The 21,300-nt window shown below is 49.5% G+C and overlaps 1 protein-coding gene across 2 annotated transcripts in view; it reads left to right on the top strand.

Moving 5' to 3' along the window:
- The first annotated feature begins 7,726 nt into the window (after positions 1-7,726).
- SLC25A18 (solute carrier family 25 member 18) overlaps positions 7,727-21,300 on the top strand; it is a 27,969-nt gene continuing 14,395 nt past the window's right edge. The window contains exons 1-2 of one of the 2 annotated variants that reach the window (XM_025399543.1): positions 7,727-7,996; positions 12,157-12,219. The gene's annotated coding sequence lies outside the window, so the exon portion shown is untranslated. The remainder of the gene's footprint in view (positions 7,997-12,156; positions 12,220-21,300) is intronic. The other variant, XM_025399544.1, reaches the window with a different exon arrangement.

The raw sequence follows: 21,300 nt of genomic DNA on the forward strand, positions 1-21,300 counted from the left end.
AGCAGATTTTTAAGCATGCTTTTGGGACAGTAGAAGAGCCTCTATGAAATATTAATCTGCCCTAGTTTCTTATAAATTCAACTGTGGGAGGGGCCAGTAGAGTTTTTCCCTCCAATTCCAGGATTCCTAGTGAAACACGGAACTGTCACGTGTACAGTTTGCTAAACATAACGCTGTCCGTGGAAAAGGAAGCTGATCAGAAGCATCTGTGATACAGAGAACCGAAATCCAAGACACCAGTTCCAGGATGACGGAAGTTCACATCCGTACGCAAACGCTTGGCCTGGTGGTGCTGCCTAGGGCTCAGGCAGATTTGAGAGTTGAGTAGGGAACACAGATGCCTCTGAGGTATGATGCACAAAAGTACAGATTTGCTCTCAGAGGTTTTACTTTTAAATTTGATGTATTTGCAAGTGGATTGAGTTTTGAGCCTGTGTTCTCACTGGATCCTAATTCTTGTTAGAAACCTATCACTGGCATAACGTGGTTTAGAAGAGCGAAGAGGACAGAAGGTTTTCGGATGGGTCTGCCCTGTAGCTAGTATCCGCTAACATGGAGCATTGCTACTTCAGTTTCTGTGTGTGTGCAGAAGCAGGGAGGAGGGGAAAAAAACAGCTAGTTTGGAGCTGGTTAGCCCTGGTCCAGGCCCAGAGAATCTGGCCACTGACAGCTTTTCTCTTTTCCTGGTAATGCTGGTTTGAATCAGAGGCCTCTCACTTCTCCCTAACAGGAGCACTGTCACCGTGGGCCTCTCCCCGTGACTACCCCAGGGGCCTGGGTGGGAGTGGTTGTGAGCAGCATTTGGGCTAGGGCCCTCTTTCCTTCTGCCCTCTGTGGTCCTCGAGCAGCTGTGTGCGCACTGTTCCAGGTAATCCTGTCTCCTCCCCTCTCCCAGTGACCGCCCCAATCAGCTGTTGCTAGAGCAGTGCTGTGAACTACACGGGAAAAGTCAGTAAATCCCTTTATCCTTCATCTCCCTTCTTGGTTTTAGACAGAAAATATTAAAGAAGAGCAATAGGAAATAGAACTACTGTATTAAATTATAACACCGTGAACAGGAGCAACAGCAGCCGCAGAATTGTCAGCCTTCCCGCATGCTGTGTGGGCAGGTGTCCATGCGTTACAGGTACTAGGGCTTCGTCCTTTGTCCGGGGAGTGTTCTGAGCTTTCACAGGTCTTGGAAGTGCAGATCTGCTATCAGCTGTCTGGAGCTGCAAGGTTGCAGGAATCCACATGACTGTGAGCTGCTGTGAACCCCCAGTCCACCCATCCCCAAGCAGGATCTTTTTCTCACCTTTTCTTCCTCCTCTAGCACTTCTCTTTCCAAGTGTCTTAAGCAGATGCAGTGTCTTAAAGCAGATGCAAATGCATTTGCCATCTTCTCCATTAGGAAAATGATGGTTATGTGATACGTTATAATTAGAAAGTAGTGTGTAAGGTGTCCTGAAAAGGTCTGCTGTCAAGCTAGAAGGACATTTCACCCCGTGGGTCACTGGCACCTTGTCAGTATGCCGGCTCTCAGTGGTCCCCAAGAGGACGGGGATAGCTGAGATCATGGAGAATGGGAAATAGCTTCGCACCTCTTTGATTTAACACCCATGGCTTATTGGAGTTGTTAGTAAGTTAGAAACTTGTGTCCCTAAGGCCCAAGAGAAAGAAAAGATGAGCTTCTTGGGAGGATTCTAAATTTGTTTTCCCCTCAGAATTAAAAAGTAGTTTTTAATTCAGCTACTTTTTCCCCTCACTTAAAAGGTAGCAGGAGCTGTTGGCTAAAATTTGTTACAGTGAATGCACGTGGAGGATAAGTAAGAACAAACCCTGCGGGATTCTTGTTGACGTAACTTTCCATCCCACCTCCGCCTCTCCTTCATCACCAGCCTTCATCAGTTTGGTTTAGTTTACCTGGTCGTACACATGAGCTGCTTACCAACAGTTCATATCTTCCTACTGAGCCCAGGCCAGATGCTCTCGGAAGGCAGGCCTCGTCATGCTCCTCTTCGTTAGGCTTAATGCAAACCTGAAGACCGGCAGTTTGTGCCCCTCAGTTCAATCAAACCTCAGCTTTAAATATCGATTTACTCTGGCTTGTCCCTTGGACGTGCTTCTTGTGACTGAGCATTTGGTGTCGTTATCCCATGCCATTTCTCTGCTGTATTATTTTATGTACTATATTATTTTTGCTGATTCCTACTGCTGGCAAAGGGTACGCTCAGTGCCATCCCAGGCCCACAGAATCCCAGTGTTGCAGTCACCACAGCTGTCAGAAACAAGCTTGCAATCCATACCTCTTGGTTCACTTTTTTTTTTTTTTTAATGGAAGTTCAAATCTGTAAATATTACACTGCTCTTAAGACCTGATTTGAAATTTCACAGGAAGGCTTAATCCTACAGTCGCAAGGTAAGGACAGTTCAATAGTGTCAGAACCCCAACCTGCTTGAAGAGAACCTCGGTTTTCATAGAAAAGAAAGGCTGACGGTTTTCTGGCGTTGTTGCCCTTGTTTGTCTGTCAGTCAGTTCACCCTCTGCAGTTTCTTCATGGACCCGCATTGCAGAAATCAGTCCCATGTATTAGCCGTGTGCTGCCCAATTCTGGGGTTCCTGGGGTGTGGTGTCTCCACAGGTAACTCTCCGGACAATAGCTTCAGTCAGGATACTTCTTATTTCGGTTGAGAATGCAAAGGCTTTTATTCGTGGGCTCACATCAGTGCATAGGCACAAAGAATGTGATTGCCATTTGCTGCGTGAGAAAAAGCTGGGCTCCCCATTTCTTTTTTGGCAGGTTGGACTCTGTGCCATGCAGCCATAGGACACCGAGCCTTGCGCACTTTCCCCTTGGGACAGCAGTGTTTGGGTGAATGTTACTGCGTCCCATTTTTCTTTTTTTCTTTTTTTGAGACGAAGTCTTGCTCTCGTCCCCCAGGCAGGAGTGCAATGGCGCGATCTCAGCTCACTGCAACCGCCGCCTCCCAGGTTCAAGGGATTCTCCTGCCTCAGCCTCCCGAGTAGCTGGGATTACAGGTGTGTGCCACCACGCCCAGCGAATTTTTGTATTTTTAGTAGAGATGGGGTTTCACCAGGTTGGCCAGGATGGTCTCGAACTCCTGACCTCAGGTAATCCACCCGCCTCGGCCTCCCAAAGTGCTGGGATTACAGGCGTGAGCCACCGCGCCTGGCTTTCATTTTTCACATTAAGCTGGGACACAAGCTTTGCCTCCAGGCTGGATGTTGATCCCACTCTGTGCTAGACAGACGTTTGGAGGGACTGTTCGGTCTTGGCTTGACCTTTTCTTACCTAGTTTCTCCCTCTTGTCCTGCACGAGAGGACTGACTGAACTCTGATGTCAGTACGGCTGATGAGCGGCTGATTGTCCTGCATGTGTTTTTGAAGGGGGTGGGTGGGGTGGGAACAGGGGCATGGATGTTGCATAACTTATTGAAATGTTGACCCCCGTTCAGGAAACCATGCAGCCCCTTCCCTTCCCTTCCCTTCCCTTCCCTAGCCAGGGCTCAGGTACCTCACTCTCCTGCCTTGTGCACAGCTCCCGGGGCCCAGGTCAGTCTCCACCAACCTTGGCACACAGTGTCCGGAGCCTCTGCTCTGCTGCAAAAGCAGAAACCTGTGAACCTTCTGGCCAGTACTGGAAAGGGGAATGCTATTTATTTTTATATTGTGTATATTTTGTCGTGGTCTGCTGATTCCCTGTTTCACTGAGAGCGACACTTACCTCAATAGTTAGTTCAATATTGTGTGTTGGATAATTTTTTAAAAGAACTTTTTAAAAAGCTTTTTGATCCTTGGAGGTCTGTAGATTTATTTCCATATGAACTGGTTATTTTGTATAAAGTACATTCTTAAAATAGCAAGGCTCCTCTGTGTGTATGGTGCGTCTGTCTGTCCGTGTGTCATTTCCACATCAGGGCAAACCCAGACTTCATCAGGACAAAGGCATGAACTAGGCCACAAGGCCACCGGCTAAAATGCCATCCCTCATGTCCATTCTCATGCATCAAGAATCCATAGAGGCGGGGCACGGGTCCCGTGCACGTGAGAGAGGAATATGGTTCCAGAGAACTTCAAAACAGTCATATACGGACGGGCAGTTCTAAACCACGTCAGGGATAAAACATTCCTCACAGCTGATCCTCGCAAACCTGGTCTGGCCCTCAGCATCTCACTGGTAAAGGCGTCTGCTTTCAGAAGGTACTGCACCGGAGGTGCACGACTTCTCTCTTTCCAGGCTTTGGGGTGCCCGGGGTGGGAAAGGAGTATACAGTGGGGCAGTGCGGCAGCTCCAGCCTGGAGCCCGCTGTGCAGACACATGGCCAGAAGTGGGAGCTCCAGCCTAAGCAAGCACGCAGCTTTCTACCTGCCAAGGTCATTTATGTTTTATTTCCAGTTACTGGGAGGACAGATCAAAAGTAGCTACATTCCTAGAAATTAGCTATAGTCTTCAGACATCAAAACTCCTGTTTTGTCCTTAAATGCAGACCGTCCCGGTTTAACGATCATTCAACTTGGCAGTTTTCGAAAGAGACACATTCGGAAGAAACTGTACTTTGAGTACTCGTACAGCCATTCTCTTTCACTTCCTGTATGGTATTCAGTAAACTCCATGACATATTCAACACTTTATTATAAAAGAGGTTTGGCCAGGTGTGGTGGTGGCTCACACCTGTAATCCCAGCACCCTGGGAGGCCGAGGCAGGCAGATCGCCTGAGCTCAGGAGCTCGAGACCAGCCTGGCCAACATGGCAAAACCCTGCCTCTGCTAAAAACACAAAATTAGCTGGGCATGGTGGTGGGTGCCTGTAATCCCAGCTACTCGGGAGGCTGAGGCAGGACAATCGCTGGAACCTGGGATGCGGAGGTTGCAGTGAGCCAAGATTGTGCCACTGCACTCTCAAGCCTGAGCGACAGAGCAAGACTCCGTCTCAAAAAAAAATTAAAAAGGCGGCTCAAGTGTGGGCTAGCGTAAGTTTACTGAGCACGCTTAAGGCAGGCTAAGCTGTGATGTTTGGTGGGTTAGGTGGATTCAGTGCATTTTCAACTGACAATATTTTCAACTCATGATGCGTTTATCTGGAGGTGACCCCATTGGAAGTCGAGGATCATCTGTAATTGGCTGTGTAAGTAATCCTCATTCCATAAAAATTTAACCACAAGTAGTACCCATTTCCAAACCCATGCTTAGGGCTATCCCTTTCTAGGCAGTGATCTGTCCACTCTCTTTGTAACCTCCAGTTGTTTGGTGTCTGATTGTCCGCACTGATACTCTGTTATTATTGGCTAACAAATTTTTGAGCCTTTAATCCTGCTGTTTTAAAACTGTTCAGTTATTCTCCCATGAAAAGTGTTTCTCCGATAAAACATTTTATGCCAACCATACTTTCTTGTTTAGTAGTTGCATTTCAGTATAATTTCTGAAACAAAACAAAAATCAACTTAAAAGTGAAAAATCAGGCCAGGCACGGTGGCTCACTTGATGTCAGGGGTTCGAGACCAGCCTGGCCAGCATGGTGAAACCGTCTCTACTAAAAATACAAGAATTAGCTGGGCATGGTGGCCCATGCTTGTAATCTCAGCTACTTAGGAGCTGAAGCAGGAGAATTGCTTAAACCTAGAGTGCAGAGGTTGCAGTGAGCAGAGATCGTACCATTGCACTCCAGCCTGAGCAAGAGTGTGAGACTGTCAAAAAAAAAAAAAAAAAACCCCACTAGTAAACCCCAGATCAGATATGATGCTACTCAAACTGTGCATCTCGATGGGTTCTCTCAGTGGGTGGGAAGAGCACCACTCTGGCCTGGCTTCCTTCACTGTCCTGTCAGCTTTCCTAGAGCCCAGTCCAGCTGCCTCAGTGGCTGAGATGGCATTAGCAAATCCACTCCCTGTGCATATCAGTAGCACACCCTTAAAATGCACGCAAACTTGGGTTCCTAACTTCCAGATGCCCTCCTACCGTGACATGAATTCCTCACAAAACAGGCCAGAATGTTTTTTCAACAGATTTAGCTATTGATAGGCTTTAATTTTTCTTGAGACGGTTTCACTCTGTTGCCCAGGCTGGGTGCAGTGGCATGGTCTCAGCTCACTGCTACCTCAACCTCCCGGGCTCAAGCAATCCTCCCACCACAGCCTCCCAAGCAGCTGGGACTACAGGGGCACCCCACCACACCCAGCTAATTTTTTATCTCACCATGTTGCCCAGGCTGGTCTAGAACTGAGCTAAGTGGTCCGCCTGCCTCAGCCTCCCGAAGTGCTAGGAATTACAGGCGTGAGCCACTGTGCCTGGCCTTTATTTTTTATAAGGAGCTTAGCCAGTTAGAGTGCTTCCAGATTTATCTTCTTCGGACCAAAACCAGCAACAAACATATATACCAAGGTTGGGCATGGTGGCTCACGCCTGTAATCCCAGCACTTTGGGAGGCCAAGGCTGTTGGATCACGAAGTCGGGAGATCAAGACCATCCTGGCTTGGCTAACACGGTGAAACCTCGTCTCTACTACAAATTTAAAAAATTAGCCGGGCGTGGTGGCGGGCGCCTGTAGTCCCAGCTACTCAGGAGGCTGAGGCAGCAGAATGGTGTGAACCCGGGAGGTGGAGCTTGCAATGAGCCGAGATGGCGCCACTGCACTCCAGCCTGGGCGACAGAGCGAGACTCCGTCTCAACAACAACAGAAGAAAAAACAAACATTCTGGCGGCAGTGGCTCATGTCTATAATCTCAGCACTTCGGGAGGCCGAGGCAAGAGGATTGATTGAGCCCAGGGTTTCAAGAGCAGCCTGAGCAAAATAGTGACTCCGTCTCAAAAAATATATATATATACATATGTGTATATATATATACACCAAAAGTTAGCATCTTCCACTGGTTACCTGTTTCAAAACAGTGTAGTAGGCAGTGTAAATGTGACTGTATTTTTGGAATTGTTACTATTTAACACTTGTTAAGCGCCCTGGGTAACATAGCTTACACAGATAATGCTACGCGGTGAGCTTACTTACAATAAGCATAAAAGCTATTCCAGCAAGATTTAGGGGAACAGGAAGCTATACACTGTTACTGTAGATTAGTCTCAAAAGTTCTGATCAACTTTCTATTTTGACATTTGGAGACATCCGTAGGTGCTTCTCTTGTTAAAGATCAGCATCTTTTTTCTCTAAACCAATTCGTGTTACTGGAAGGAAAGGCACCCCAAGTTTTATCAGCCCCTTTGTGGGCTCCGTTTTGCTATACTCTGTATTCTCTGAGAGTGCTACTAACAGAATTGAGAAAATAACCACCCAGATGGGCTATTTTGGGGCTGATCTTTACCCTGGAATCTTCCTGGAAGGTGAATGGCCTGTGTCATGCAGTTGTTATGCAAGAGGTATCATGGGACCTCTCTTTCTGGGTGGCCCAGCAGCAGCCGCCGCCTTCACTGTCCTCCCCGACAACTGCTGTTGATTTCTCTACATTGACCCTGCAGATGTTTCCCTGGCCTCATGGTGTTCCCTTGAACTTCTAAGGGACCTCTGTGCATCTGTTTTGGCCCCCTTTCTGCTAGCAAGGCTCACTCCCCTAGTTTCCTGAAGCAATTTTATAAAAAGCCTTCAGTGCAAAATGGACTGCAAAATACTAGCCAAGAAAGCGAAGGCATCTGGAAAATCCCCAAATGTGGCTGTTGTGCGCTGAAATCCCGGCCCCCTTCTACATCCATGACATGCATATCAATGCAGGTGCTCTTTAGACTTCTGCAGGTTCGGGGGAGCATGACATGCTCCTCAAGTCCTGGATTTGGACTTCATTCTGGACAGCCTATGACAAGGATGAGGAGCCCTATTCTAGCCAGTTAAAGCTGGACAGAATTTTTAAAAGCCATGAAGCCAGTTCCTTGGATATATCCACGGGTTTTGCTTTGAGAAGGAATTGAGTAGTCAGTGAGAAAAGCCAAGTGAAGCCTGGCCCGTGAGTGCCTCAACAACTGAGATGAACATCGACTCACAGGCAAGTTTTCAGTAAGTATCTATTAAATACCCACCGTGAGCCTTGTACTTTGCCTAGTTACTAAGAAACCAAAAGGGAGAAAAACAGCTTCTGCTCAGAGTTCATAATAAACCTGTATTGTGAATACAGAATACAGAAAGACTGGACTGTAGTGAGGTGCTAGAAAGAGTGCACTGCTTAGCTGAGATAGCAGATGAAGGAAAGATGTTTTTGCTTCCTCCCTGCAATGCAGTTGTACCAGGAGGGTGGAGTGTTGGTGTTCTCGGCCCATTTAATTCGGATAGAGCTGCGGGCTCATCAGTTTGGGGACTGGCTTCATCGCTTGTTCTGTCCAGCAGTCGCGTCTTCTCGGACTCCTTGTTCCAACTTGAATTCCTCTTTTGCCCTGGCTCCACTCTAAGCTAAGATGAAAACTGCATAATTCAGAAAATGCAGCACAAGTAATTATGTCCGGTGTGATACTAAACATTTCCCAAAGGCAGCATAGATCTGCAGGAACTGCAGCTTGGGAGAAGTGACGGTGTTCCTCTCCCCACACCCTCAGCCTGCTCTGATCATTCTCACTCACATGATCTATTGTGATGTTCACAGTGTAGCATGGCCATCATCTGGGAACTTGCTAGAAACGCAAATTTTGGCATCCCACCTAAGACCTTAAACTGAAGAAAGGCCCAACTCTCTCTTATAACTAGCAACAGATGCAACTTGCATGGTTCTGATGCAAACTGACCTGGAAGAATGGCCCTAACATTTACATTTTGGTCCTTGGATGCAGGCAATCTGAGCTGAACATCTTCAAACCTGAGGCATAGCATAGAAAAAAGAAAGAAAACAGTTTATATAATGTAAAAAAAAATTTTTAAAGAACTTAAGTTAGCCGGGCACAGTGGCTCACGCCTATAATCCTAGCACTTTGAAGGCCGAGGCGGGCAGATCACAAGGTCAGGAGATCGAGACCATCCTGGCTAACATGGTGAAACCCCGTCTCTACTAAAAATAAAAAAATTAGCCGGGCGTGGTGGTGGGCGCCTGTAGTCCCAGCTACTCGGGAGGCTGAGGCGGGAGAATCGCTTGAACCCAGGAGATGGAGGTTGTAGTGAGCCAAGATTGCACCACTGCACTCCAGCCTGGGGGACAGAGCAAGACCCCATCTCAAAAAAAAAAAAAAGCCTAGGCAACATGAGGCCCCACCTCTACAAAGAAATAATTTTTTTAATTAGCCAGGTTGATGGTGTGCACCTGTGGTCCCAGCTACTCAGGAGGCTGAGGTGGGTGGATCGCTGGAGCCTAGGAGCCCTCCCTGGGGATGATCTTTTTTCTGCCTCTGCAGCCTCATTTGTCACTCTGTGCAGACTCAGTTCTGTCTTTAATTCATGTTTCTTTGCTGTACCGTGACCACCCGCTTCCAAATGCCTGTTGGATGTTGCCTGCTGCTGTTGTTTTGTCCATTGGATTTATTTGCCACTGTTACAAATTTTTTATTACTAAAATGATTTACAATGTAATTTCCAGACTTTATTTCCCATAGTTTGCCTAATATTTTAAAAGTCCTTTCCTAGCCATTTGATTATATGTCACATTAATACTAACGCCTCCCCCTCACACCCTACTGCTGCCCATTTGTGTTTAAATGTAACCTTACTAGCTTCATTACCCACCCAGCTTTCCTGCCTTTTTGTGGTGGTAAAATGTAACAGAGAATGTATCATTGGAAGTATGCATCTCAGCGTCGTTTAGTACATTCATGTTGATGTGCAGCCATCACGATCCACCCTCCATCTCCAGAACATTTGCAACTGAAACTCTGCCCTGCTAAACGCTGACCCTTGCCATGCACAGTGGCTCACACCTGTAATCCCAGCCCTTTGGGAGGCCAAGGCAGGTGGATCACTTGAAGTCAGGAGTTCAAGACCGACCTGGCGAACGTGGTGAAACCCCATCTCTACAGAAAATATAAAAATTAGCCAGGCATGGTGGCAGGTGCCTGTAATCCCAGCTACTTGGGAGGCTGAGGTTGGAGAATCACTTGAACCCAGGAGGTGGAGATTGCAGTGAGCTGAGATCACGCCACTGCACTCCAGCACTCCACGCCCAGCTAATTTTTGTATTTTTATTAGAGACGGGGTTTCACAGTGTTGGCCAGGCTGATCTCGATCTCCTGACCTCGTGATCCGCCTGCCCTCCTTGGCCTCCCAAAGTGCTGGGATTACAGGCATGAGCCACTGTGCCCTGCCAAGTTTTCTATTTTTTAATAGAGATAAGGTCTTGCCAAGTTGAAGTGCAGTGGTATGATCATAGCTCACTGCAGCCACCAACCCCGGGGCTCAGGTGATCCTCCTTCCTCAACCTCCCAGGTAGCTAGAACTACACACACCACTGTGCCTGGGTAATTTTTTGTTTGGGGTTTTTTTTGACTAATTTTTTAAAAAATTTTTGGACAGGTGTGTTGGCTCACACCTGTAATCCCAGCACTTTGGGAGGCTGAGGCAGGCAGATCACCTGAGGTCGGGACCAGCATGACAAACATGGAGAAACCCCATCTCTACTAAAAACACAAAATTAGCCGGGCGTGGTGGCGCATGCCTGTAATCCCAGCCTCTCGGGAGGCTGAGGCAGGAGAATCACTTGAACACGGGAGGCGGAGGTTGTGGTGAGCCGAGATCGTGCCATTGCACTCCAGCCTGGGCAACAAGAGTGAAACTCCATCTCAGAAAAACAAAAAAAGAGATGGAGTCTTGGATGTTGCCCAGGCTGGTCTCAAAATCCCAGGTTCTAGTGATCCTCCCACCTCAGCCTCCCAAAGCACAAGGATTACAGGCGTGAGCCGCCACACCTGGCCTCTGTGTTTACTTTCTTGAGGACCTGCCATACTGTCTTCCACCATGGCTGCCCTGTTTCACATTCTCACCAGCAATGCACAAGGGTTCCAATTGCTCTACATCCTCACCAACACCGATCTCTATTTTTTTGAGCCATGCTTGTGGGTGTGACACAGCACTGCACCACTGTTTCTGGTGCCTACTGTAACCCCCTTATCTGCAACTGCCACTTTAAGCTCATGTCAGCTGCCAGACTTCTCTTCCCTCCCCTGTCTTCTTACCTACTACCCCCTACTTTTAACACTCAGTGGGGAGATAATGTATCTTCCTCTGCTAAGGCGTGCTTCAAATCCGATACCCGCCTCTGACCTGTTTAATCACCTGCCAAGCCCTACAGAATTTTCACAGAAACCATTCGAACCTCTTCGTTTTTGTGAGCAGGCTGTCTTTGTTTGTTTGTTTGAGATGGAGCCTTGCTCTTGTTCCTCAGGCTGGAGTGCAATGGCACAATCTCAGCTCACTGCAAGCTCCTACTCCCGGGTTCACACCATTCTCCTGCCTCAGCCTGCCAAATAGCTGGGACTACAGGCACCCGCCACCACGCCTGGGTAATTTTTTGTACTTTTAGTAGAGACGGGGTTTCACCATGTTAGCCAGGATGGTCTCGATCTCCTGACCTCGTGATCCACCCGCCTCGGCCTCCCAAAGTGCTGGGATTACAGGCGTGAGCCACCACACCTGGCCCACTTCTTACACTTGTAACATTCTTAAGAGTGGAGAATGTGCCAAAACTACATTGCAGCCCTTCTGCAGCTGAGCACATGATAGCCTCCAACAAAATACATGCAAAATGAACAGAAAATGTATTCCTGCAAGGAGGGTGCCTCCCAGGATCATTGAAATAGCTGGTTATCAGCAGTAAGAAAAGTGCATGAGACTGAGAAGCAGGGATTTGCTTCTGGCACCACATGTCTTGCAGAAGTGTTTGCATTGCATTGATTTTCAGTGTTTGTCTTCCTCCCTGGCTTCCAGGTCTCTCAGTGGGCGGTGAATCTCCCCTCACTCCCAAGCTGCCTTGTTAAAATCTTTTCCCAGCCTGGACTTTTGTCCGAGTCATATTAGCAGCCAAGTAAACAGCAACCGGCTTGCCACCTGGGGAGGTACAGCGTGGCTTGACTGGCTAGTAGCCTCTTTGGGTTTTGCTTCAAACCCAACCTATTTGAAGGTGCAGTGTGCGGTGAGAGTCTGGAACCCTGCAGTGGGGATGAGGGGGATGCAGAGGGAGGGAAACCGACCACAGAAGGGAAAACCAGCCCAGGCTGGCTGGCACTGAAAGCCACCTCTCCCTGCAGCTCAGCAGCGATCTGGACTATATCCTGGGTTCCAGAAAAGGCAGAGGTTCTTGCCGAAAGCAGGTAAGTGTCTTGTCTGTCTGCATCCAGCTAAGAGTTGGTAGGTAAAGACTATTCTAGCAAATAAACCATTTGGGGAAAGGGGAAGAGCAGCCAGTGGGACAGGGACACTCATCCCATTTGTTGGACAGAGTCAGAAGGGGTGGGCACGAGGAAGTAGCCTCCCCTGACTGTGGGGTATCCCAGGCAACATCCAAGCCAAGAAGCAAGTGATTTTCTCGGCAATAAGTCAAGAGCTGGCTCCTGACTAGTAGAGTGAGGTGCTCATTCCTGGGAATACTCACCCTTGCTCTGCTAATAAAAGGAGATAGGTGGGGACGTGGTCCTCACCCTGAGGCCCCCAACCCAGCCCCTCACAGCAGGAAGAAAGGAGCACTGCCCTACAGTGGAGCCGGCAGTCTCGTGACAGGTCTGACGGCAAAGTCAGAGGGGAAGTCACTGTGGCTCCTTGATTCAAGGATGCTTACTGGATGCCTCTGCACCATGACCAGGATACTGCCCCGAGACTTTTTTTTTTTTTTTCTTGAGACAGTTTTACCCTGTTGCCCAGGCTGGAGTGCAGTGGCATGATCTCGGCTCACTGCAACTTCCGCCTCCCGGGTTCAAGCAATTCTCCTGCCTCAGCCTCCTGAGTAGCTGGGATTACAGGCACCCGCCACCATGCCTGGCTAATTTTTTTTTTTTTTTTTTTTTTGAGACGGAGTCTTGCTCTGTCGCCCAGGCTGGAGTGCCGTGGCCGGATCTCAGCTCACTGCAAGCTCCGCCTCCCAGGTTCACGCCATTCTCCCGCCTCAGCCTCCCGAGTAGCTGGGACTACAGGCGCCCGCCACTTCGCCCGGCTAGTTTTTTGTATTTTTTAGTGGAGACGGGGTTTCACCGTGTTAGCCAGGATGGTCTCGATCTCCTGACCTCGTGATCCACCCGTCTCAGCCTCCCAAAGTGCTGGGATTACAGGCTTGAGCCACTGCGCCCGGCCAATTTTTTTTTTTTTTAAGTAGAGATGGGGTTTCAGCATGTTGGCCAGGCTGGTCTCGAACTCCTGGTCTCAGGTGATCTGCCCGCCTTGGCCTCCCAAAGTGCTAGGATTACAGGCGTGAGCCAGCGTGCCCGGGCTCAAGACCGTCTTAACTCACAAATAACCGGTAATTTTCATGGGGAAGCAAGTCAGTGTCAATGTAATGCAGTAAGTGCTGCAACTGAATATTGGATGGGATAACAGCAGCGGGCTCCTAGCCAAGAATGGGGGGACTCCGGAAAGACGTGTGGGAGGAGGTGACGTCTGAGCTGGAGCGCAAAGAACATTTTTAAATCACTGGGTTTGGATGCAGAAAGAGTGTCCTGGGTGAAGGGGACAGTATGTGCAAGACTTAGATGCAAGACTGACGTGTTCTGAAAGCAAGAGTTGAAAGCAGGGATGAGGGAGAGGAAAACCAGGGCAGGCTGTACTGGAGTGGGAGCCTGACCCGAGAGCCTCGGGAAGGCAGCAGGCCCAAAACGGCCCCTGGGCCCCTTCACCCACTTGGCAGTCCGGAAGGTGGATTTGAGGGCAATAAGGCTGAAGGCAAGGAGCTGAGTTAGGAGCTCTCAGGCATCCCGGGGGACAATCGGTGGTGATCTAACACTGGCTGCACAGAAGGGGAAGCCAGAGGAGTCAAGCCAAGGGAATGGGACGTTTTTAAATGGGAAGAGCGAAAAGTGGTGTGATCTGGGGAGCTTGGAAAACGCTAGCACGCTCCTCCCTGCAGCTCACCAGCTAGTATCGTTTCTCTAAATAGTGTGTCTTGTTCACAGTATGATCCTCAGTTACAGTGTATTAAGACTCACTTTTCCGGCTGGGCGTAGCGGTTCAGGCCTGTCATTCCAGCACTTTGGGAGGCCGAGGTGGGCAGATCACTTGAGGCTGACGAGTTCCAGACCATCCTGGACAACAGGGTAAAACCCCATCTCTACTAAAAATGCAAAAATTAGCCAGGCGTGATGGAGCATGCCTGTAATCCCAGCACTTTGAGTGGTTGAAGTGGGATTATTGCTTGAGCCCAGGCATTCACGACCAGCCATAGCAACATGGCGAGACCCCATCTCTACAAATATTTTTTTTTTTTTCTTTGAGACGGAGTCTCTGTCTGTCACCCAGAATGGAGTGCAGTGGCGCGATCTCGGCTCACTGCAGACTCCGCCTCCCGGGTTCATGCCATTCTCCTGCCTCAGCCTCCTAGGTAGCTGGGACTCCAGGCACCCTCCACCATGCCTGGCTAATTTTTTGTATTTTTAGTAGAGACGGGGTTTCACCGTGTTAGCCAGGATGGTCTTGATCTCCTGACCTTGTGATCCGCCCGCTTCAGCCTCCCAAAGTGCTGGGATTACAAGAGTGAGCCACCGAGCCTGGCCTACAAATAATTTTTTAAAAATTAGCCGGGCGTGATGGTGCACACCTGTAGTCTCAACAACTCAGGAGGCTGAGGCGGGAGGATCCCTTGAGCCAGGGAAGTTGAGGCTGCAGTGAGCCAAGATCACGCCCCTGCACTCCAGCCTGGGCAACACAGCAAGACCTTTTACAATTTTCTGTACCTTCTGGATTTTCTAAATTTTTTTTTTCTATTACTTTAAGCACTTTAAGAAAGGGAACAGATGTTCATTAGTAACAGAAAGTAATGGATCATTCCCGTTAGCTCATTATCTTCTAGCAAAACAGGGTGGGCCACAGGTGAGTTCTGGTGGTGGGGTTCAGGCGGGGTGGCTGGAGCAGCCTCTGAGTGCTGCTGGGTGGTGAGATCAGTTGACGGTGACGCGCCTCCTCTCTGACTTCCTCCCCACTTCCTCCCAAAACTGTCTGCTTCTGACTCCACGCCAAAACCATCTTTAGCCACCTCCACGCTTGAAAACTAGAGTCTGGAGTGGTGAGGAGGTAGGACTCGGTATCTAGAAATACTCCTGGACGTGCAGCACCTGGGCGCTGGAGGACTAGCCCGGGGCCAGCCACAGCAGCACGGTGTCTACCGTTGAGGGGTTCTTACAGTGCTGAGGAGAGAGTTCCTGAAGCCCCCGTGACCCCATCTCTCTCCTTCCCTGCAGGCAGCTTCGGTTCCTAACTCGCATCCTTCATTCCGCAGAGCAGAGACAGCGCCATGGTTCTTCCCTGCCCTTCAGCCCTGGACAGTCACCAAGGCCAGGCCTTTTTGTTCTCTACGAAGTTCTCTCCCAGTAACCCTTGTTCTCTAGGCTTTTTCTCTAACCCCTCCCTCTCCACTTCATTGTTTTACTGTGAAGTGTCCTCATTGGCCTCTCACTGACCGCCCTCAACCCATTCTTCCAGAATAATTGTCCTCATACCACATTCAGTGCGATGTTTTCCCCCTTTAAAAGCATTCAGTGTGGCCAGGCAGCGGCTCACGCCTGTAATCCCAACACTTCAGAAGGTGGAGGCGTGTGGATCAGCTGAGCACAGGAGTTCAAGACCAGCCTGGGCAACATAGCAAAACCCCATCTCTACAAAGACGTTTTTAAAAAATTAGCCTGGCATGGTGGCATACACCTGTGGTCCCAACTACTTGGGAGGCTGAGGTGGGAGGATCGCTTGAGCCTGGGAAGTGGAGGTTGCAGTGAGCTGAGATTGCACCACTGCACTCCAGCCTGGGCGACAGAGCCAGATCTTGTCCCCCTGAAAAAAAGAAGTATTCAGTGTTTTGTTACTGCCTACAGGATCACGTTTAAACATTCACTTTTCATGTTGTGAAAATGCCAATCGAAAAGAAAACAAAAAAAAATGCCCTTTTAGGAGGGCACATACTGTCTCTAGCCACCCAGGCTCCCCGCATGTGGCCTAACCTGCCTTTGCTGCCTCCTTCCCACAGTTCTGTTCCCTGAACCCTCTGCTTATACCACGCCCACATCTAGGCTCTGCACACCCCACCTTCTGCTTCTAAATGCTTCCTTATGCTTTTTTTTTTTTTTTTTTTTGAGACGGAGTCTCGCTCTGTCACCCAGTCTGGAGTGCAGTGGCCAGATCTCAGCTCACTGCAAGCTCCGCCTCCCGGATTCAAGCGATTCTCCTGCCTCAGCCTCCCGAGTAGTTGGGACTACAGGCACGTGCCACCACGCCTGACTGATTTTTGTGTTTTTAGTAGAAACGGAATTTCACTATGTTGGCCAGGCTGGTCTCGAACTCCTGACCTCATGATCCACCCACTAAGGCCTCCCAGAGTGCTGGTATCACAGGCGTGAGCCACCGTGCCTGGCCAATGCTCCCTTATTATTATTATTATTATTATTATTTATTTATATATGTATTTTTCGAGATGGAGTCACGCTCTGTCACCCAGGGTGGAGTGCAGTGGCGCGATCTCAACTCACTGCAAGCTCCACCTCCCAGGTTCGAGCGATTCTCCTGCCTCGGCCTCCTGAGTACCTGGGATTACAGACATGCGTCACCACGCCCAGCTAATTGTTGTATTTTTAGTAGAGACATATCAAATTCCTTCTTAATATGATTCAGTTATCGAATGTGAATTGTCAATGCACTTGTCTTCCCAATGCACAGTGACACAATGTCATGGCCAGATGCTGCATCCCGAGCAGTGACAGGGAGCCTCTGTCGTCCAGGTGGCTGATTTTCTGGTCCTTTCCCACTTTGATTCCAGAGTTTCAGGTGTGTCTTCTCATTGTTCTGTATCCCAGCACTTAGATTATGATTCATACACTCTAAATTCCTTCAGAAAAGACGATAGAGGAAGCCTGGCGTGGTGGCTCACACCTGTAATCCCAGCACTTTGGGAGGCCGAAGCGGGCAGATCACGAAGTCAGGAGTTCGAGACCAGCCTGGCCAACATGGTGAAACCCCATCTCTACTAAAAATACAAAATTAGCTGGGCATAGTGGTGTGCGCCTGTAATCCCAGCTACTGGGGAAGATGAGGCAGGAGAATGGCTTGAATCCAGGAGGCAGAGGTTGCAGTGAACCAAGATCATGCCATTCACTCCAGCCTAGGTGACAGAGCAAGACTCCGTCTCAAAAAAAAAAGGAAGGTGAGGAAATGTGGGCCATTGGCTGCCAGTCTGAAGCATTCAGCAAACCTTAAATGACTCAATAGTTGAACAACTGTCCCTTTGTTGACCAAATTCTTTGGCAGCATAGCAAGTGCCCTGGCCAGGCAATGTGGCTGCCCCGGGTGCCGTTTGCTGCAAGAACGCCCCTTGCCGGGGATCCTTTAGGCCTATGTTGAGAGAACCCAAGGGCTTCCCTGTGGCGGGGTGGGCTGTGTCACTTTACAAGTCTATTCCCGGCCAGGCGCGGTGGCTCACGCCTGTAATCCCAGCACTTTGGGAGGCCGAGGCGGGTGGATCACGAGGTCAGGAGTTCAAGACCAGCCTGGCTAACACGGTGAAACCCCGTCTCTGCTAAAAATACAAAAATTAGCTGGGTGTGGAGGCATGTGCCTGTAGTCCCAGCTACTCGAGAGGCTGAGGCAGGAGAATGGCGTGAACCTTGGAGGCGGAGGTTGCAGTGAGTCAATATAACACCACTGCACTCCAGCCTGGGCAACAGAGTGAGACTCTGTCTCTTAAAAAAAAAAAAAACGAAGAAGTCTATTCCCATCAGTGCTGGAACCACTAGGATTTCAATTCTGTGGAGGGCAAGGCCTTGCTTTGTTCCCCAGCTGTGTCCTTGCTGCTTAGAACTGCAAATGGCATACAGTAGTCACTCAACAAATATCTGTAGAGTGACTAACACGTAGGCTTGTGGGTTGCCTTGGGGAGCAATTATCGGTCCTGGTGCCAGATTTGGGGTTTTCATGGTGCTGTGACTCCTTTCATACCTTGCCTGGCTAATGGTTTCATCTTTGTTGCCTGTTTACTCATGCCTTTACTGCTGCCAGGAATCTTGTCAAGTCACAGGCTTTGATTACCACAGGCCTGCTGAAGGGAACTTCCGGGGCTGGATGTGCAGCAGCTTGGTACAGCCTCGGGGTAGGGAGGCACATGCTCCCGCCCAATGCTCGTCATGGGTGGAAACACTCACGTCTGTCTAGCTATGCTGTGGAGTGGCTCTGGGATTAGGGTGTCCCTGATTTCTCTGGCATCTGTTAAATACCCCTATTCCAGTAGCCAGGGAGCCACAATTTTGTTTTGTTTTGTTTTGTTTGAGACGGAGTCTCACTCTGTCGCCCAGGCTGGAGTGCAGTGGCGCCATCTCGGCTCACTGCAAGCTCCACCTCCTGAGTTCAAGCGATTCTCCTGCCTCAACTTCCCGAGTTCCCGAGTAGCTGGGATTATAGGCATATGTCACCACGCCCAGCTAATTTTTTGTATTTTTAGTAGAGATGGGGTTTATCCATGTTGGTCAGGCTGGTCTCGAACTCCCAACCTCAGGTGATCTGCCCTCCTCAACCTTCCGAAGTGCTGGGATTACAGGTGTGAGGCACCGCGCCCGGCCCACAGTTTCTAAAGTAGTAATTTAGCCCTAGAAACAGCAGGGAATGTGGTTATAAGAGCAGTCACAATGTTCTCAATTATTGGACTCCCTGGCTTCAGACAGAAACGGTTGTGTCCTATCCCTTTTTTTTTTTTTTTGAGACGGAGTCTCGCTCTGTCACCCAGGCTGGAGTGCAGTGGCCGGATCTCAGCTCACTGCAAGCTCTGCCTCCCGGGTTCACACCATTCTCCTGCCTCAGCCTCCTGAGTAGCTGGGACTACAGGCACCCGCCGCCACGCCCGGCTAATTTTTTTGTACTTTTAGTAAAGAGGGGGTTTCACCGTGTTGGCCAGGATGGTCTCCATCTCCTGACCTCATGATCTACCTGCCTCGGCCTCCCAAAGTGCTGGGATTACAGGCGTGAGCCACCACGTCTGGCCAACTGAAGTCCTTTTTAAAAAATTTATTACTTTATATAAACTGTTTTCTTTATTTCTTTTTTGAGACAAAATCTCTCTCTGTTGTCCAGGCTGGAGTGCAGTGGCACAGTCTCTGCTCACTGCAACCTTCGCTTCCCAGGTTCAAGTGATTCTTCTGCCCCAGCCTCCCAAGTAGCTAGGATTACAGGCGCCCGCCACCACACAGGCTAATATTTGTGGGTGTTTTTTTTTTTGTTTTTTTTTTTGAGACAGCATATTGCTCTGTTGCCCAGGCTGGAATGCAGTGGCGTGATGTCAGCTCACTGCAACTTCTCCCTCCTGGCTTCAAGCAATTCTCCTGCCTCAGCCTCCCGAGTAGCTGGGATTACATGCACGCACCCCTATGCCCCACTAATTTTTGTATTTTTAGTAGAGATGGGGTTTCACTATGTTGACCAGGCTAGTCTGGAACTCCTGACCTCGTGATCTGCCACCATGCCCCGCTAATTTTTGTATTTTTAGTGGAGATGGGTTTTCACCATGTTGCCCAGGCTGGCCTCGAACTGCTGACCTCAGGTGATCCACCCTCCTCGGCCTCCCAAAGTGTTGGGATTACAGGCATGAGCCATTGCACCCTGCCTTTTTTTTTTTTTTTTTCAGGGGGCATAGGGTTTCGCTCTGTTGCCCAGGCTGGAGTATAGTGGCATGGTCTTGACTCACTGCAGCCTCTACCTCCTGGGCTCAAACAATCCTCCCATCTCAACCTCCTGAGTAGCTGGGCCACCATGGCCAGCTAATTTTTTATGTTTTTGTAAAGATGGGGTTTTACTATGTTGCCCAGGCTGGTCTTGAACTCCTGGGCTAAAGCGAGCCACCCGCCTCAGCCTCCCAAAGTGCTGGGATTACAGGCATGAGCCACACTGCCCCCGGCCGAACTTGAGAACTAGAATGTGTCTTTTGTGCACTACAATGTCACCAGACCGGGAGCAGTGCCCAGCACTCAGTAAATGTCTTCCTGAATGGATTAGTGTAGCACCAAGAGAAAGACTGCTGTCTCCCCCGCCCCTCCTTTCTTCTCTTACCCAAAACAAAGTAGCTGGAGGCAGCAAAGAATTGCTGGCAGCCTGGAGAGCAGTGTGGAGTGCGGGAGAGCTGGGGACCCTAAGGCAGCTTCCGGGCATCGGAGAGAAGAGGCCCCTCAGGGCCTGGGCCAGCCTGCGCCCAAGCAGAGAGCATCAGGAGAGCTGTTCCTGACAACGCCCCTCTAAGGTTAAAGCCAGCCCCATTCCGGCCCAGCACGGTGGCTCACGCCTATAATCCCAACACTTTGGGAGGCTGAGGCAGGTGGATCACCTGAGGTCGGAAAAAATACAAAAATAAAAATTAGCTGCATGTGGTAGCACCTGCCTGTAGTCCCAGCTACTCCAGAGGCTAAGGCTGGAGAATGGCGTGAACCCGGAAGGCGGAGGTTGCAGTGAGCCGAGATCGCGCCATCACACTCCAGCCTGGGAGACAGAGCGAAACTCCATCTCAAAAAAAAAGCAGGCGGCCTGGCGCGGTGGCTCAAGCCTGGAATCCCAGCACTTTGGGAGGCCGAGATGGGCGGATCACAAGGTCAGGAGATCGAGACCATCTTGGCTAACATGGTGAAACCCCGTCTCTACTAAAAATACAAAAAACTAGCCGGGCGAGGTGGCGGGCACCTGTAGTCCCAGCTACTCGGGAGGCTGAGGCAGGAGAATGGCGTGAACCCGGGAGGCAGAGCTTGCAGTGAGCTGAGATCTGGCCACTGCACTCCAACCTGGGCGACAGAGCAAGACTCCGTCTCAAAAAAAAAAAAGAAAAAAAGCAGGCCCCTCCTCAGAAGCTGTTGTAATTGTAGCTTCCGCTTGTCAATTAGGAATATAATGTAGGTTGGTTTCTCAACAAGATCACATGAATTTCAGAAAACACAGTTTAATAGTCAAAAAAGTAACCGTGGAGCATCTTGTGTTTTTTTTGTTTGTTTGCTTGCTTTGTTTTGTTTTTTGAGATGGAGTCTTGCTCTGTCGCCCAGGCTGGAGTGCAGTGGTGCAATCTCGGCTCACTGCAAGCTCCACCTCCTGGTTTCACGCCATTCTCCTGCCTCAGCCTCCCAAGTAGCTGGGACTACAGGTGCCCGCCACCATGCCCGGCTAGTTTTTTGTATGTTTAGTAGAGACGGGGTTTCATTGTGTTAGCCAGGATGGTCTCGATCTCTTGAGCTCGTGATCCACCC

The sequence above is a fragment of the Theropithecus gelada genome, chromosome 10 (assembly GCF_003255815.1).
Source record: "Theropithecus gelada isolate Dixy chromosome 10, Tgel_1.0, whole genome shotgun sequence".
In the NCBI taxonomy this organism is placed as follows: domain Eukaryota; kingdom Metazoa; phylum Chordata; class Mammalia; order Primates; family Cercopithecidae; genus Theropithecus; species Theropithecus gelada.